A 19510-nucleotide genomic window follows, 5' to 3' on the forward strand; every position below is an offset into this window, starting at 1 on the left:
ATGATAGTTTCTTGAATAATTAGGTTCAAGTTGGTTATGAAAGCATTTGTTTGGTGAATTTTGCTCAGATAATTTTCAATATGTAGAACTTTTCTCTAACAAGTTATGATGCATAAATTCCTGTTATCAGTCTTGACCAAAGAGCTCATCTATTTTTGGTAAGTAAATCCCCTAGGAAATTATTTTAAAGCTTTCTGTAAGGGACTGGGGATGAATATGGGTAGTGAGGCATCTTTTGTCTTGAAGAGAGCTTAGAGGAGATAGCTTCTGATATACAAGTTCTGAATAAACCCTGGATGAAGCCACATAGTGGCTTCACATGAATGTGAATCATGTTCTGTCTTTTGAATGTGCTCCAAAAATGTTAATAGCATCTTGAATTCTCATAAAACCAAAGATAAGAATGATTAAGAGAGTAAAAGAATCCTAATAGATCAAGATTTAGCATTTCAGATAATACTTTTGGACTCTTTCAGTTAAACATTTTAGATAGCTTGATGATAGGAAAATCTTTTTGCTATTTAAAAAAGATCACAGAATACAGAGAAAAGAGAGAAACTGATATGAACACTTTTATAACAGGTCCAAAGTTGCAAAAGAAATAATAAATTAAAATATATTTTTTTGTTGTGAGGGTGCCTCCATGTACAAAATGCCCCAGAAGAGTTGTGAGTCCCTAGTTTATCTTTGTTGTCACACTTTTGACACAGGCATTAAAAAAAAAAATGAAAACAGTTCTTTCTGCACCCTCTAGGAATATGTAAGAAGTGACATATTAACCTGCAGGGGTAGTATATTTGACCAGTATTTGCCTATGAAGAACCATATGTGCAGCAATGTGTGAAAGATGATAAATCATATTTAAATGGGTTTTAAAATAGTAATATATTATTCTGATTAGAAACTGAGCATATTACTGTAGGGGAAAAAATTATGTTAAGTAAATAACACTAGCTGTTTTTTAAGGAATAAAGAAGTTCTGAGAGTATGTAGGTTATAACCAACACACCAACATATCTTATATAAAAATGACTATCAGAATATAAAATATACAGTTCATCTAGGGGCAAATGGGGTTGGGGAGGAGTGACATATTTTAATATGAATGTGAACACTTTGTTTTAAATGTGATCTGTTGATTATCTGGCATATTTGCAAAAGTACAATAGACTATAGGGATTTACTGGAGATGACACACAGGGGAAATACAAGATTTATCAAAAGGACCTAGGGTGAAGAAAACTTGGGAGGTTGTTACTGAGTTTTGCAGAGTATTTCAAGCACAAGTTCCCACCACTGCGTTCCTCACAACTGAGTGTTTTTCTATGCCTCATTTCAAAATAACGGCTTAACTTTTGATGTTGTAGCATCATCTTCACAATATACATTTCTTGAGTGCTTATCACAAGCCAAGCCTTTGTTGTAAGGACTTGTCACAATGACTTTGTGAGATGGGTACTCTTATTTAACCCATTTTACAGATAAGGAAACTGGGGCTTACAGAGATTAAGTGTCTTGCCTTTTGGCCTCATAGCTAGTAAACGACAGCACTGCATTCACACTTAGGTCAGTCTTTACCCACCCTGTCTACGTTCCCTCTGCAGATACAGTCTCTGCCAAGTGCTGGTCCAAAATAAGAGTTTCATCTGTTTCCTTGTATTTGAGGGCTTCCAGACGAACTGGTATCATGCAGAGGAAAGAGGTTGGCTCCTTTCAGATATCGGAGGAAAAGGGTATGTGCAGTTTCAGCATTGACTTAGGATATGTGGGGTGTCTGTAGCTTGGCACCATGTCCAGAAAATATAAATGTGGCTTAACCGGTTCTGAGAAAAAACAGGGGACTGTGACCTTCTCAGGGTCTCGCTCAGATGCTGTGCCAAGATCTCCCTGTCCGCTCAAGGTTTCCCATGGCTTAGACTGCCCTGGAATAGACATAAGGGACATTCCTCTGCTGCAAATGCACTTGTCTTCTTACACTCAGAGAGATACCTTTGCTCATTCATGGATTTCCTTCATAATCCCCAGTGACAAATGGCCTGCATTCACAGAGGCCCAGGATTTCCTTGCACTGGTGCTGTATGCATGTAGGAATTGCCAGCATTTGAAACTTTTAATTTAAACTCAAACCCATCCTTCTGCACACAATTGTATTGTGTCTAGGAATATTCAGTTGAAAATGGCTTCTGCATACTGATGTAACCAGAATAGAAACAGTGGGAAGGATAAAATGTGTATCCCAGAGGCACTGTTCAGAACCTTCTGAGCTATGTTCCCTGATGCTCAGTTTTTATTAACGGTTAAATTAAGAGTTAGATAAATTGAGTTAAGCCCCATCACAGAGCAGCACAGTAACTGGTGAGAGCAAAGGAGCAGTATCTCAGATATTGGGTGATAACGTAGATAAAGTTCTTAAAGGGCCGGAAACCCGAGCATTCCCATCATCTCCCAGCCATGATTAATTCAACTCCTTGGTAGTGAGGTCATCGGAGTGACCCCGCACCCCACCCCCAACCTAAGCAAATCTATTTTCCAAGAGCATCTACTTTTACATGTATTTTCAAGAATCTTCCATTATTTAATTTCATGTTTACTCAAAATAATCAGGAAATTTGAAGCCGTACCTAACGGAAGGCTAGATGCTGTTAATGTTTCACAGCGCGGGCCAGTGCACGTTGGGTTTGGAGAGTCACGCGCCACATCCAGAAACATTTTCTCATTCTTGTGTTGCATTAAACAGCCTCGGCCTGGCCTAGACTGACAGGGAGCTGTGTAAAAGGTTAGGTGTTCTGTTTTCATCTTTTGTTCGTGTTATTTTCCTGGCTGATAGATGGTACTATAAGCCTTAAACAGCTACTTTGCGTTCCTATGGGGATATTGTGTGCATTTTTATGACTCCATCTTGGATTCCTTATATTGTGATTCCACTTCTTTATATAAAAAATTTATATTTTTTCTGTTAGACGTTTCAAGTATGTGGCTTTTAAGCATCGGTGCTTCTTGTGGTCCCTGCACAAGGACTGTCCTTCATTACAGAATGCAAGTGTGCAGAGTGTTGGTGAGCAAAGGACAATCTACACGAGGTTTTATGACCCTGGCAGTATTCTTCATCTAGCTCCCAGTTTTCTAGAGAACCCTTTTGACTCTAAGTCTTCCAGAGGTAACAGAAGCCTTTAGAAATCATGTGAAGAATTCATTCCCTTTTAAAAGCAGCAGGATTCTTGTCATGCATTATCTTTTTCTTCATTTGCAGAGTTTCACATTTTATATTTGAGTAAGAAGAAAAGAGAAAATCAAGCATTACATAGCAAAGATAAAAGCCTTAGAGCTTGGATTAGTAGTAGGTGACAATATAGGCATTATTAAAAATGAAATGAGCTTTGGACTGATATTAATATAGCAAAGAGTTTGGTTACAGTGTGTGATATTTATAATAAATTAAAACATGGAGATTTGTCCCATGCAAGCTTTTTGGCACACTTTTATTTCCTAGATTTGATAATATGGTTCACCTGACTTTCAGCTGGTAAAAATATGGAGGCATGATCAGATATTCTGATTTATCTCTTTTTGTTATTATTGCTGTCTTCTTATCCATTTCACTCTGGTGCTCCTGTCCTTTGGTATTTTTCATAGCCTGACATGCAGCTATAATGGTTCTATTAGCTGCCGCAGATGTGCTGAGTTTGCTTTTTTGAAGCGAGTATGTCGTCACTGCCACTTTTTTGCAGTTCCTTATTAGTACGTGCCCTTTACTGACTCTGCAGGAGCCATCACCTAGAATTAAACATTTTCTGCTAGACCTGTCCTTAGTCTGTGCAAGATGATTATAGTCCATTATGCCACCTTCTTGCTGACAACCAGATACTGCTGAGATTACAATAAGGTCCCTGCAAATTTAAATAGGATGCTTCCTGGGTGTACAGGGGTCTTTGATAACGAGAACCACTTGACGAAATACCTTTCAGAGAACAGAATGTGATTGAGGCTCCTTGAAATCATATTATGGAAACTCCTGGTTCTTATTAGATTGATAACATCGGTAGCTAGAATCTTGGTGTTTAGAGTAGCTGAAAATCTAACATCCTCAAATGATCTCAGGACGGGACAGGTTAACTCAGAACAGGCCTGAGAGTGCTGCCTCTGCAGAATGAAAAACACCCAACCAAAAATGAGAATTTCCAATTTCTCTCATTTTAGGGTTACCATTTACATCTCACTCCAAAAGTGTGTCTTTCTCCTTTTGCTCAGCAAAAGCAATTTCCTTTTATTCTTCAGCAAATTTGAATGAAGTAAGGAACCCAGAATCTCAAAAGGCCATTAGTTAGGAGGATTTAGAGAAATATCATTCATAGCAAAGGCAGAATCTCTCCTGACAGCTGTCTGATAGTACGTAATTAAAATGAAGTTTCTTTTTTTTCTTCCCTTATATACATGCTTCCTCCTCCATCATCCGGGAAATTTTTCTTGTTTAGCTATTCCTCGTGATAGCTTTAGAAGTCTTCATTATCTTGTCTTTAAGTCATTGCCCACCAGGTGTGGCCTGTGTGTGTTGTCCCCCAATCTAAAAGAGTGGACGAGGTGACACTTCCTGCTCTGAAATCCGATTTGATGTTCTCTTGGGAAACTTCAGATTTGCGGCTGTGGTATTTTGCTGAGAGGACAGTTAAGGTAATTTAAAGACATTTTTTTTCTTAAAAAATGGATAAACAAAAATATTAAATGCCTTATACATAAGGCTGAGAAGGAGGAAACAACACAAACACAGTTAAAGAGCATGAAAATGGTTTTGAACTGTGAAAATTCTGTTGTGGTTGAGGAAGGAGAAGCCCAGGGCAGACTGTTACGGCATAGGGAAAGATAGCAGGATAGCAGGTAGCATGGAGCTAGCTGAATACCATGAAAAGGTGTTTTGAATTTATGCTGTAGGAAATGGGAAGTCATCAACAGTTTATAAAGAGTAATTATTTGAGATCTGTATTACAGGAAGATAATTCTGGCAGCAAATAGATTGGGAGGACAAGAGTCAGTGGCAAAGTGACTGGAATAGTGTCCGGGAGACAGATGAGTAACCTAGCAAATCAAGTGGCAGTGGTAAAGGAAGGACAGGGAGAGACACACAAGGCGTGTATAAAGATGAATGGATAGAGCTTCATGAATAGATGTGATAGGTTGTGTTCACAACAGCAAGGACATAAAGATTGTTCTGGGGCTTCCCTGGTGGCGCAGTGGTTGAGAGTCTGCCTGCCGATGCAGGGGACACCGGTTCGTGCCCCGGTCTGGGAAGATCCCATGTGCCGCGGAGCAGCTGGGCCTGTGAGCCATGGCCGCTGGGCCTGAGCGTCCGGAGCCAGTGCTCCGCAGTGGGAGAGGCCACAACAGTGAGAGGCCCGCATAAGGAAAAAAAAAAAAAAAAAGATTGTTCTGTGTTCCTATCTTGGACAACGGATTAGATGGTGATGCCAGTAACTGAGGTGACGGGGACCACCTAGGACACTAGGTAATGTCACCAGTGTATTACTTTTGCTCCCTACTGCTCCAGCCTTGTTGACTCGTGTCTTGGATCATAGACAAGGCATGTTATGTGATTCATTTTTCAGTGTTGACTTTGAGAATCTGTGAGGTGAATGAAAAGATTGTCAGTGGTATTTTGTTTTGGTGTAACATAGTACCATTTCTAATTTGTACTTTACAGAATACTTTTATATAACTAAACTTTCATTTTTTTTTTCTTTTCAGCTGTTAGTTCTCTTCCCTTAGTGTACTGCCCATGAACCTTTAGGAATCCTAAGATAGGATCAATGCCACATTAAAATTTAAGGAACTACTTCATCAAAACCACATGCTTCATTTCTTGAGGACTGTCAGCAAGCCAAGGAAAAGAAAACATGTCAGCTGTGTATTGTTATAGGTGCTTCTTGCTTAACTGCTGCTTTGCCATGGTGGTGGTCCTAGGTAGCTGCTTCTCTGTAAAAACACATGCGGCCAAGACAAGGAAAGAGTCAAAACTGAATTAGGGAGTTTTGAGAAAGAGCTACAGTGGTTTAAGTGCTTCAGCCCTTGGACAGTTTTAAACATATCAGAAGATATTAATATGCTTTTGTATAGCTAATTTTTTCCCTTTAAAATAAATTCTAAAATGGCAGGTCAGACGAGGCCACGCATTGACTGGCTTTTTAGATGAATGTTTAATAAGATGGAGTGGCTGCCAGTACCTTAAAAGAGTTGGGAACATGACTTGGATAAATGTAGAATTTTCTTGCAAATTTGGCTTCTGGTTTGTATCTGGCTAGAAAAGCTATTCTTTGCTTCCCTCTTCCATCCTTTCTTCTTTCCAGCCTCTCTCCCTCTCTTCTCCCTTCCTTCCTTTCAAGCATTGTGCTGCATCCTTCTCATTATTCATGCCCCAAAGAAGGCTTCTTTCTTAGCTGACCATTCTTTAAAACCTAATGGCAAATCTTAAGTTCTCCTCCATTTGATAACCTCATCAAAGCCAGGGCAGCACTGTAATGTATTTATTTATTTATTTCAAGGACCTGTACTAAGTTTAGTGGATTTTGTGGAAGGGAAGCACGACTGACAGAAAGTCAGTGTACTGTGTCTTATTGTGGTTAGGATTCTCTGGGACAAGGATGATATACGTAAATAAAATAAATGCACTGAACATTGAGACACACTTGGAACAGTGCCTCATAGGAGTAAACATACGCTTTTAAAAAATGCATCACAGAAATACAGTTTGTTAATTATCCATCATTAGTGCAACTGAGCCTCTAGCATACCTAGTATATTAAAAGCCATTCTGGGGCTTTTTCCCATCATGCTCCACTTTAGGCAATACTGACCTGTAGTGTCACACTTGAAAATAAGAACCAGGAAGTTTCTTTTTTTGGACCTGTACCCAGAAAAGGATATACCCCATCCAAGAACAGCTAGAGATTTCTAAATCACCAGATGTTGCAGACCATAACACTTAGAAGAGGCTGTCATCTGAGAATTCTTAGAGATACGGTTATTTGGCTATTGATTATTCTCAAGAAATTTTAATTTTCAACTTAACTTCCCAGTGCTACTCTAGATTTCACTCTTATGTGTCCTACCTCTAATAGTCAATTTGTATGTAAACAATGTAAATACATTTCTATTTTAGGATTAGAAAGATAAAAATGCAAAGAAAATCCGCATATCCAACCCAAATAAAGTCATAGCTAAATTTCATTTATACAATTATTGGTTTTTAATTTATTCCTTACTTCCTTGGAGAAAGTCTGAAAAGCAATTTATATACTCACTATATGGCGCTTACTTTGTGCCCACTGTTATTTTGTTTTATGTATTCCCGTTTGAAAGCTAAGGCAGCTGAGGCTCATGGAGGTTAAATAACTTTATCTAGGATTCACAGGTAGTAGTACCCACGGTTGTAGAATTGGGGCACAAGCCCAAATCTGTAAAGATTTGAGTACTGAAGTACTCATTTTTTCAAGAAGTACGAAATTATGCATTCGTGACTGTCAGGGCATTTTTTGAAAGCATAGTTTTAGGAATAAGTACAGAAAGAGTGGTCACTGGACAAGTATCTGGGTGTCATCTACGCAGAAATAAAAAATGAAAAGATAATTAAACTGGATGGATATTTGTATCTTGAAGCATAAAATATTCAGTTCATATCTGTTAAATTTTTAAAGCTAAAACGTTATCACTTACATTATCCTCACAAGGCCATCAATCTATGCAGGCATCCATGCATCTAGTGTACATTCGCTGTGTGCAGACCCGTGCAGAAGTACCCTGCTGGAGAAGACTGTGTGACAGAATTTGGTTTGAACTCTTAAGAAGCCTGCAATCTGGGCTTCCCTGGTGGCGCAGTGGTTGAGAATCTGTCTGCTAATGCAGGGAACACGGGTTCGAGCCCTGGTCTGGGAGGATCCCACATGCCGCAGAGCAGCTAGGCCCATGAGCCACAACCATTGAGCCTGTGCTCTGCAACAAGAGAAGCTGCGATGGTGAGAGGCCCGCGCACTGCGGTGAAGAGTGGCCCCTGCTTGCCACAATTGGAGAAAGCCCTCGCACAGAAACGAAGACCCAACACAGCAAAAATAAATAAATTAATTAATAAACTCCTACCCCCAACATCTTAAAAAAAAAAAAAAAAAAGAAGCCTGCAATCTAGTGTGTGTACAGATATCAGTTCTGGAAAGTTCTTGGAGGAGGTGTTCAGCATCAAGTTGTTGGAGGAACAACCTATGCACATTTCTGTGAAGTGGCAGTGCCCCATTGTTAAGAATGGTTAATAATATAGGCTTTAGAGTTAAATTGCTGGTGTTTAAAGTCCAGCCCCATCACTCATTAGCTCTTGATCCCTGGGAGTTCCTTAATCGACCTCTGCTTCCATTGCTTCATGAGTAAGATGAGAATAACAAATACAGCCTATTTCATATGACTGTTTGGCAAAACACTTACTTATGTAGCACTTTCTATGTGCTGGGCAGGGACCTGAGCACTTTACAGATTACTGAATTTGTAAATTATTGAATTGTCAGCAGAACTACGTAGTACTCTTATTGTTAGTATTGAGAGAATAAAAGTTGATGTGCGTAAAGTATTTAGAGCAATGGCTGGCACATAGTAATTACGTACTCACTAAATGCAGCTTAATAAATACCATCCTTAACAAAAAAGCAGGAAAATATATTGGAAACAGGGAAATATCACGTGCATAATCTACAGAGGTAAGAGCAAATACATAATACATGCTTGCTGAAGCCACAATCATAAATTTGGGTCTGGTGACCAATATAGAGAAACTCTCCAGTGGAATATGACACAGTGAGCTTCTTAATTTCCATTGTCAACATATGAGATATACCCAGTTATTATTGCCAATTTTCTCATTAATAGTCTTCTCTTTAGGTGAGTAGGAAATCTACATTGTGAGGATACGTGTATTCATCATGGAGTCTTATTACAGTGATATGAAAAAATGTAATGAAAATATGTGGCTCATAAATAAACATACCTGTTTTTTTCTGACTTGACTCTTGTGGGAAAAAAATATAAAGCTGATGACCATGGTCCAAGATCCTGGTTCTCTGGTTAGAGTAACTCTCCTTTATGTGGTTGCTTACTTTTCTTTATTCTCAATGTACACATTCACTATCATGCGTGTGTAAAACTATGGCTGCCCAGATGTTTTCTGGTTTTCTGGACTCTCTGTACAGTGTACCTTTCGCTTGACCCTGAGTTGTTGTTGTTGTTTTTGTTTTTAACCATAGGTATTAATAGTAACATTTAAACAGTACCTTTCTTACTCATTCGACCTAGTCGTTTGACTATGTTTTATAAAAGCTTCTAATGGTCTCCAAGCCTTGTGAGCACTTTCTGAATGTTGCTGCTGTGGTGTGTTTTTCTTTGAGTAAATTAACCTGGACATGAAAGTTGATGCGTGAGTTTAATCCAGATTCTACCTCACGTGCAGATGCCCATGTGTCTGCACTTTGTTTGTTACTTTATCTTTTTGAGCTGGAGCAGTCCATCCAGATGCCATTCTGTTCTGTGTTTAGTTGTGGAAGGGAAGGAGGTTTTGAGGAAATGATATTGGGATTTGTGTGTGATAAAACAGAGAGAGGGCTCTACCTAGGGAACCACATTATAAGCAGAAAGAATGAATGGTTCTAGTTATGTAATCCAACACTTCATTCCACAAGCATAAATTAAATATTATATAGATATTAAATACATACAAATGCATAAATATGGAAAATTGTCTCCTTATTTTCCTAAAGGGTACCAAACAGGTAAAATCCATATGTATACAATAACTTGAGAAAGCAAATGGTATGGATTAGAAGAGAGTAAGTTGAGGGGCCGTTTTAGAAGTTTCTCAAGTTATAAGCGAACATGGAGAGTAAAATCCCTATTAATAAATCAGATTTTGAGCTTCAGAAGCAAAGTGGTTGGTGGATAGAGTATCAGTATATCAGTATTTAGAAGCAACAGCCTGAGTCCACAGATACAGCTCTATTCCTTGAAGCAATTGTCAGCAGGAACTAATTGATGTCCATAAAGTACTTCTGCAAATGCCAGCTGTTAAAAAAATATGCTCAGAACTCTCTCAACAGCAATAAAGGGAAATTCTTTTACCACCAAGTGTCTAGGGAACCACATTATAAGCAAAAAGAATGAATGGTTGACAACAAGTTATTTTTTGAATAGTAGAGCAAATAGGCCAGTAAATCATGGTTTCATGTCTAGCCAATCAGAATCTGCCCTGGTTTTGTGGAGTGCTAATTTTTTAAACTTATTTATTCTGCTTCCTTTCATTTTTCTCTTTATCAGTCTCTATTTTATAGCAATCTTTTCTTTAATAGACTCTAATCTTGAGACATTTTAAAATGCATCACATGTCAAATCCAATTCAACTAAGATTCCTAAATGCATGTTATTTAAATTAAATATGAATGCTTTGAAAAGTGTGTACTTATATCATAATCACTTAAAACTGCATTTCCACATTATGTACATTGTAGATTTGAATCTTGTCAATGTATACAAGAACCAAAGTTAGGTTTAAAAAAAACCAGAAAATAAATTATTCACATTACATACATCTCTACATCTGATAGTGCAATTAGCAATCAAAAGTGCTACATCTGGTGATGTAATAGAGACATTATAATTTTGTACATCCTGCTGTTGATGGATTTAGGTACCATATTTTGCATACTTTCTATTTCATTATTTTAGACTAAAAATATATAAAAATAAAATAACATGTTTTCTTTATTTTAGTCCCTTTTCTAATCATCCTTCGTGCATCTTTTGCTTTCCTTCCGTGTCTGGCTCTCATTTCCCCAGTTTAGATAGGACTTGTTTTTCTTCATTTATCTTTACTCTTTCCTGCTCTGTAGTGCTAACACTAATAATAACAATAGAAATCTTGGATCTAAATCTGGGGGATTTCAGAGGTCATTATGGTTACTTTTCTGCTTTTAGTTAGCTTTCTAGCCATTACAGAATAAGAATTATTTATGCTCTTCTCAATATCACCACAAATTTCTTTCATTTCTCAAATTATGTTTGATATTATTTTTCTAAAAGTTTTATGTATCCTAACATTGATTGGTCTAGCTAAAATATTACCTCACTAATTCTTATTTCCTCATAAGGTCTACACGTTTTCACTACTTTCTTCTACTTCAACTCATTTCACTCTCTTTTTTTTTTTTCTCTTTACTAGACTGTTGCACTTATCTCTGTTAGGTACATTAAAAGTCTAATCCATTTTACTAGAGTTAGAGCATTTCATTAAAATAATTTTCTGAAAGTATGTTTACTTAGGCATCTCAATATTTAGCCATTTCCCACAAGTTACCTTAGTGCTTATGCTTCTCAACACTCTTCTGTGCACTGATAGCTACCTCTCTCCTGCATCTGCCCTGTTATCTGTGATGTTTCAACTTCCTCTCCAACTGACCAGGTTTTATCCCTCATCCATTTATGCCTGGGAAATTAAATAGACAAAGACAATCATAACTGGAATTTATTCATATGAGATATGTTTCTGCTGTTTGCCACCATCTTGAGAACTAGTCTAGAAAAGACAAAGGGTATGGACTTGATTAACTTTGGAACTGGGTTCACATCTTGTTCCTGGCATTGAGTAGGAGTGGGACAAAAATCTCATTTGTAAAAATGAGTATAAAAACTATCCGTAGATTAATGTTAGTTTTAACTTGAATGAGACAACATTTGTAAAGTTCTTGGCACAAGTTCCTAACACAATGATGGGATCATGGATATGAGGATGCCAACAAATTTAAAAAAAAACATTTTTTCTTCCATCATTTAAATATTTGATGAAACTATTCTTAATTGATTTATTAAAACAGAAACAGAACCAAAAACACACAAAAAGGAAGAAGGGCCCCTAGTCATTGTGCACACCCTCTCCTCCCCCATCAGGTGATTCCAAACCAGGAAGAGATGTATTAGCTACAGTTCACCCAGCAAACGGTCGGTGGTGGAAGCCCTGTTTTCCTTCCTAGCTATGGAAACAAAGTCACATCTATAAAATGGACACGAATCACCTAGTCATAGGGTTATTACTGAAGTGGATACAGCCATCAATAAAACTTCCTTGTTGTGCTCTGCTAAGCAAGTGTTCTTTCTGCTAAATTCTGTCCCTAAAATTAAAGTTGTTATCGATGGTTTATATTTCAGATGTTTTATAATTTTCATGAATCTGTATTTTTAATGTATGCCCCTTCACTGCAATCTAGCCACATATGAATCAGTACTTAAGTGATTTGTCATTTTAGTAAACCCCCGAGACTTGCACTTTAGAAAAGCACAGTAACTCACACATGAACAAATGCGATTTGTTAAACTTCTTTTGAAAAGAGTACAAATTCACATCTAGAAGTGAGTTCAACATCACAGATTGAGGCAGAATTGTGAGCTTTTTCTTGCTGTGGGTGAATGAACCTGGGTTTCAACTAGAAAAGATACAATGTATAATAACATAAAAATAGATCATTTGACTCCACTATTGAAGAATTTTATCCCACTTATCCATGACACGCATAGGAATGGTGTCTAACTTTTAGGCTCCTGAAGAGTTTTTTTTGTTTTTGTTTTTTTAACTGTCTCTCATGCTACTGGATATATTCTGTGAATCCTGAAATTACTTGTGAGCATTGACCAATTCTTGGTTAATGTTATATTAACTGATAGCAATGAAACCTGTTGCTCTTTCATTTATCAGTGTTTAAACTGGGATTAGAAAGCTCTAATGATTCATAGTCACAAGCCTGGATTTCTGAATCAGACTTTACTGTTCATTGCCAACTAATGTCACTAACCAATGTAGTGCTTATCTCCTAATGTTGTTGCTAGAGTAAATAAAATAAAATATACATTTACCCCAGTGTGTGTGTGTGTGTGTGTGTGTGGTGTGTGTGCATGTGTGTGATGTGTGTCTGTGATGTGTGTAGGGTTGTGTGATGTGTGTGTGCTTGTGTGTGCATATGTGTGTGATGTGTGCATGTGTGGGGTGTGTGTGATGTGCATGTGTGTGTGTGATGTGTGTGTGCACGTGTGTGGTGTGGGCACGTGTACGGTGTGTGTGTGATGTGTGTGTTTGGGGTGTGTGATGTGTGTGCATGTGTGTGGGTGTGTGTGCGTGTGTGACGTGTGTGTGCGTGTGCATGGTGTGTGATGTGTGTGTGTGATGTGTGTGCATGTGTGTGATGTGTCTGTGTGCGTGTGTTGTGTGTGATGTATGTGTGGGCTTTGTGTGTGTGATGTTTGTGTGATGTGTGTGTGCATATGTGTGGGGAGTGTGTGCATGTGTGATTGTGTGTGTGTGATATGTGTGTGTGTCTGCATCCATGTGTGATGTGTGTGCACGTGTATGTGTGGGGTGTGTATGTGTGATGTGTGCGTGATGTGTGTTTGTGTGGGGTGTGTGTGCGATGTGTTTGTGGTGTGTGGGTGTATGCGTGTGTGATGTGTGTGTGCGTGTGTGTGTGCATGCTTAAAGAAATTTCTAGCTATTCATTCATTAATTTAAATCAAGAAAAATCAAGAAACACTGATGGATCTTCCATATGCCATGCATTGTCACATCATGGATATGGAGATATGAATAAGGACACAGTCCCTGTCCTGCAGGCAGTCCCTGTCTAGTGATTAAGACAGATAAGTATATTAACTGGGCTTCCCTGGTGGCGCAGTGGTTGAGAGTCTGCCTGCCGATGCAGGGGACACGGGTTCGTGCCCCGGTCCGGGAAGATCCCACATGCCGTGGAGCGGCTAGGCCCGTGAGCCATGACCGCTGAGCCTGCACGTCCGGAGCCTGTGCTCCGCAATGGGAGAGGCCATAACGGTGAGAGGCCTGTGTACCGCAAAAAAAAAAAAAAAAAGTATATTAACTATCAGCTCATATGACCAACACAATAATAGAGGAGTAGATTCAGTGTAGCTGAACCATGTGGAGGTTCAAAATTATCAGTCTAAGTCAAAGAAGGCAGGCTCTTTGCATTTCTACTGAGATATCTCTGTAGCCGAGGTAGAAACTTGTTTGGCGCCCAGTGTGGAGTGAGATTCTTTGTTGACTTCAAGAAAGAACAGCATTTATGAGGGTATTTACTGGACCTTGAGGACGACAATGTTCAAATGCTCGAAAGTATATCTGGAGTGAGTGTGTGTGGTGCATGTGTGTGTGTGTAAAGGTATTTACACACATACATCTACATATAGATGTTATATTACTCTCCTACTGCTGCTATAACAATTACCCAAACTGAGTGTCTTAAAGCATCCCGAATTTGTTATCTTACAATTCTGGATGTCAGAAGTCTGAAATGCGTCTCAGTGGGCTAAATCAAGGCACCAACAGGGTTGCATTCCATTCTGGAAGCTCTAAGGGAGGATCTGTTTTTACCTTTTCCAGCTGGTAAGGCCTGGCTGAATTTCTTGGCTCATATCCCCTTCTTCCATCTTCAAAGTCAGCAATGGCCGGTAGAGGAATTTTCACATCACATCACCCTAGCACCGACTTCTTCTGCCTCCTTTATCCACATTTAAACTACGGTGTGATTACATGGGCCCACTTGGATCATGCAGGATAGTTTATCTTATTGTCAGCTGACTGGCAGCCATAATTCCACCTCCAACCTTAACGTCACCGCCCCCCACCACTGCCAGGTGACGTAACGTCACTGCCCCCCACCACTGCCAGGTGACATGACGTATTCATGGATTCCAGGGATTAGGATGTGGATATCTTTGAGGGGGGGCCTTTATTTTGATACCACAGAAGTATATATTTTTCCAGTTAAAAATTGTATATTAGGGAGAAAATGTAAAAAGACATAAGCAATAAACTGAAAGTCTCTTTCCATCTACACAGTGGAGAGAAGACCAGGACTTGAATTTCCTGTTAAGAAACTTCCCTGTTACATATACTATGTGCCATATTGAGACAAAAACTATGCAAGTAAACAAATGGAAAGTATCATATAAATGCCATATAAAAAAGGATGGAACTCACATTGTACTTATTTTGTGTGAAGGAAAGATGGAAGGATATGATCTCTATGAAATAAATAAGAGGTGGTACATGTCGATGATGTATCCCCAAATCCAGGGCAGATGAAAAGAACATTGTTACAAACTTGAGAGCTCATTCGAAAATGAGATCTAGCCGGTATCTAAAAACAATTAACATTTTCCTTTATATTTCTTCCATGTTTAGAGAAACTGTAAACTCTTTAATTATAAACTAACACTATATCACTTACTACGTGCCAAGCACTCTTCAAACTGCTTTATGTATATTAATCATTTATTCATCACCAGGGCTGTCTTCTTGGGCATCAGCCTATCTGGTTACACAGGCCCCACTCTGAGAAACCCCTCCCCAGCCCTTGGTTTAATACTTCACTGTTACTCTCTTGAAATTGTTGATCATTTTATAATGAGGGACACTTCATTTGCATTTGACACTAGGCCCTGTAAACTATGTAGTTGGTTGTGCTCATCACACTAAAGCTATACACTAGATAAAATTATTACCAACATTTTGTAGAGGAGAAACTGAGATAGAGAAGGGTTACCTTGCCAAGGTCACACTGATGGCCTGAAGGAGAGCCAGGATTTGAACCTGAGGAAAGTGAGCTCTGAACCACACCCATCTCCTGCTTCTTTGAAGGCAGAGGCAATGTCTTCATCCCAACTATGACCAACTGCCTGCTACATGATTAACTTTTGCTAAGTGCTTGTTGAACTAAGTTATGTTTGATGGTCTTTGGTAAAAATATTCATTTCATTTTTCAACTAATAGAGATGAAAGTAAAAAATTTCTGAATCTTTTCCAAGACATTTGTTCAAACAGACCAAAATTGGCTTTTTTCCCTTCACATAATCACATGTCTAAGGATATTCCCTTGTTCAAAAATCCATTATTTATTATTTATTATTAGATTTATATAGCAAAATATTCTGGAGAGATCTGATAAGACTACACAAAGCAATATTTTACCACTGTCCTAATTTATTCTTAAAAAAACTTAAATTTTAGAAACAATGGTTTTATACAAATCCATTGATAAAATTAGTCTAAGAAGTGTAATTTCATGTATATTCAATAGAGTGAAAAATAGAAAAGACATATATAATAATAAACCGTTAGTGTGGGAGGAGCAGTTGAGAGGGTTTGTTGGTTGTTAGACTTCAAATCAATTTAATATGCATTTTCCAGGGTTTGCTATGTGCTAATGCTAGGCTGCATCTGGGAAACTTTAGTCATAATTATATTAGTAATAATAATAAAAAGTCATCCTCAGGGAGCCCAGAGTCCTACAGGCTGAGAGATCCAATCATATGGAGGTTGCATCAGAAAGATTCTATAGCAAGGGCTGGAAGAGCTAGCATAGTAAGACCCTGAGCCCAGCACTTGGACATTATAATGTTTATTCTATCAACTGATAACATGTATAACTTTGGGCAGCTCACAGCCCAAATACATTCAGTAACTGCATTTCACCTTCCATAGAGTGGTGGTAATAATATCTTTTCTACCTACTTCACAAGGTGATGTAAATACTAAATGGATCCATGAATGTGAATGCATCTTGAATTTTTTTTTAAAAGGGAGGAGGAGGGAGGTATTAAACTAAGGTGTTTTTCTTGCACTAAGTAGAGCTCCAAATAAGACATAGGCTGTAAATCACAAAGCATAAAAAAAGAAGCCTATTTCATATTAAGTACAGCTACATTACTTTCACCTCTATTTTACTACCTTATGTAATCCATATTCAGTTGACTCAGATTGCTATTGGATCAAAATTAAAAGATTGAAGATGTGAGCAGTGCTAATTTACTCTATTCTAATTCACAGTCTTATATTTATAATTTGTATTTGGTTGACTCAGTTAGTAGAGAAGGCAAAGCATGAAGCTAACTTGTTTGAGTCCTTTAATCACTTTATTGGGCTTTTATTATTTATAAGATGTTAGAAATAATGTAGAGATGAATAAGAAAAATAAGATGTAGTCTATGTACATCTTATATGGAGAGTATGGTTTACTAGTGATAACAGGGATAAAATGCATGCATCCAGGGCCAGATGTATGAGTGCTATAGAATGGCTGTGAAGATTCACAGGAGGAAATGAGCATATGAAATAGAAAACTATATAACTAACAATCTGGATTTATACATATATATACATAGATTTGTATAAGAAAAAACAGCTTAAAATAAAGCAATGTGGAAGAAATGAGCAGTGTAGGGAAAGGTATTATCATTTGATTGAAAACACCTGTTATCTTATAAGGGCTAACCAAAGCTGCCCAGGAGGTTGTACATGTTGGTGAATTTTTTCATAGCAACATTTACTGTGGTTTATGAAAATTTAAATTTCTCTCCTGAAAGTTTTATTGTGAGGAGTAATAGTTTTGAAAACATGATCAGTAGATCTGGGAATAAAATAGTATTATGATAAAACCTGTAGCCTGGAGGTTATTATAATGGGAAAAAAATATCTGGCTCTAGCTGGTTCAGATCATTTCAAGACGGTATTACAATATCTGCAGGTTTCAAACACTAGAGGAAAAACCTCCTGAAGAATACACCCATTTACATTATCGTGACCTTGAATCATTGTCAAAATCATTGTTCAATCACTATTGAACTTCACTAACTGAGCTAGTGAAGAGTTCATTGCAGCTGACTCACTTTAAGCCACACAGTCTAGCACAGTAGGGCATTCTGGGTCCCTCCTTGAGACACAAATAAAACATGTTACAATGAGAAGCTAGCTTTTGGCTGTCAGTATTTTCAAAAATAAAAAGCAAGTGACAGACACACCAAGTCTAAACCAAGAGTGGTTTGGAATACAAGAACCACATTTTTTTTTTTTTATGTTGGATCAGCAATTGTATGGTAAGTAGTCTAACAAGGATTTCAGCAACAAACATGCCCCAAAGCACAGGATTAGACCTGGGCAGAAATTATTTAAATTACTCGGGGCCAAAGCTTTGTTCCTGCTGGTCACCTGCAGTGTGTAGTAATGCCCTTTTAACGTTCTATCGATGGCCCTGCTTGGACTGTCTGACTTGACGTTGGATACTCCTAAGAGGAGACAAGCATGCAGAGAGAGAGTGATTAATGTAAGCCCTTCTGCAACTAGCCAGAGGCTTAAGGAATTCTTTTCAGCAGCATTCCAGAGATAATTGCCCACCATTTTATCTAGGAAAGTGTTAAGTCATTAAAAAAATAGGGCAAACCGTGACATGCAAGATGGTGGTGTTACACAAGGAAGGAAATGAACAACAAAATGGAAAATGGAGGCTAAAAAAGAAAAATGTGAGTCTGTAGAGTCTTTAAGAGAGGGTGGGGTTCATTTTAACAATGTCCATCAGTTTTTCACATTGATAAACTCAGAGGTATTACACAATTTCTCCTTTACAGTCTGACAAACTTGAATGACTTCCCTGAAAAGGTGCTATTTTATAAGTTGAATCTAATATACATGCCAATTGAAAACTTATTTTCTCCAATTTCTAGAAATTTATTCTCACTCTATTGTTAATGTCTGTGTAAATGAAACTAAACAAAGTGCATATTTTAAAAATAATTGATCAGAAATATGTATAACATTATTGTGTTTGAATCCATTACTGTCTTATCAATTCCATTCCAATTTGGCATCCACAATCCACAAGAGCATCTTAGGTTCCAAAATATTGTAGCCAAATATCCTCTTCATCATGCTGGGGCTGGAGGCTAGGGGAGATAATCGACTTCAGTTGTGTTCAGAATGCCTGGGCGCTCCATATGGCCTGTTTTCCATTGGCAAGTTAGTCCTTAAAATCTTAGGGGATTCCGCTACATATGCATAAGTATTATAAATTAATGTTCTAATATGCTTTGAGGTCCTTGCTGAATGAATGACAGGCAGAATGAAAGAAAAAGAAAAAGATACTTTTTGGAAAACCATAGGCATGTGGTTCTCCCCAGGCACTGGAATTAGGAGTTTGAAGAGACTCAAGGACTCGATACTTCCTTTTCTGGAATCAATTCTTGGGAGATATATGGAAATTAGGGAGGTTTTTTTTTGTAATTTATTTACTTATTTATTTTTGGCTGTGTTGGGTCTTCATTGCTGCGCACGGGCTTTCTCTAATTGTGGTGAGTGAGGGCTACTCTTTGTCGTGGTACGCGGGCTTCTCATTGCGGTGGCTTCTCTTGTTGCGGAGCCCGGGCTCTAGGCACACAAGCTTCAGTAGTTGCGGCACTCGGGCTTCAGTAGTTGAGGCTTGCGGTGTCTACAGTGCAGGCTCAGTAGTAGTGGAGCATGGGCTTAGTTGCTCTGCAGCATGTGGGATCTTCCTGGACCAGGGCTTGGACTCGTGTCCCCTGCATTGGCAGGCAGATTCTTAACCACTGCGCCACTAGGGAAGCCCTAGGCAGTTTTTAGATACCTCAGTTTTCAGAAGTGGCTGTAATC

At 38.2% G+C, this 19510-nt stretch overlaps 1 protein-coding gene across 6 annotated transcripts in view; it reads left to right on the top strand.

Annotated features, from left to right (window-relative positions):
* PCDH7 (protocadherin 7) overlaps positions 1 to 19510 on the top strand; it is a 419973-nt gene that overhangs the window by 95842 nt on the left and 304621 nt on the right. The window contains exon 2 of one of the 6 annotated variants that reach the window (XM_089911743.1): positions 1 to 7185. This exon is cut by the window's left edge and continues 24549 nt beyond it. The exons of the other annotated variants lie outside the window; for them this stretch is intronic. The gene's annotated coding sequence lies outside the window, so the exon portion shown is untranslated. Of the gene's footprint in view, positions 7186 to 19510 lie in introns of those variants that run through there. 6 annotated transcript variants of the gene reach the window in all.

Source organism: Delphinapterus leucas, chromosome 5 (assembly GCF_059928025.1).
Source record: "Delphinapterus leucas isolate spDelLeu-1000000601 "Yukka" chromosome 5, BTC_Dleu_Yukka2, whole genome shotgun sequence".
NCBI lineage: Eukaryota > Metazoa > Chordata > Mammalia > Artiodactyla > Monodontidae > Delphinapterus > Delphinapterus leucas.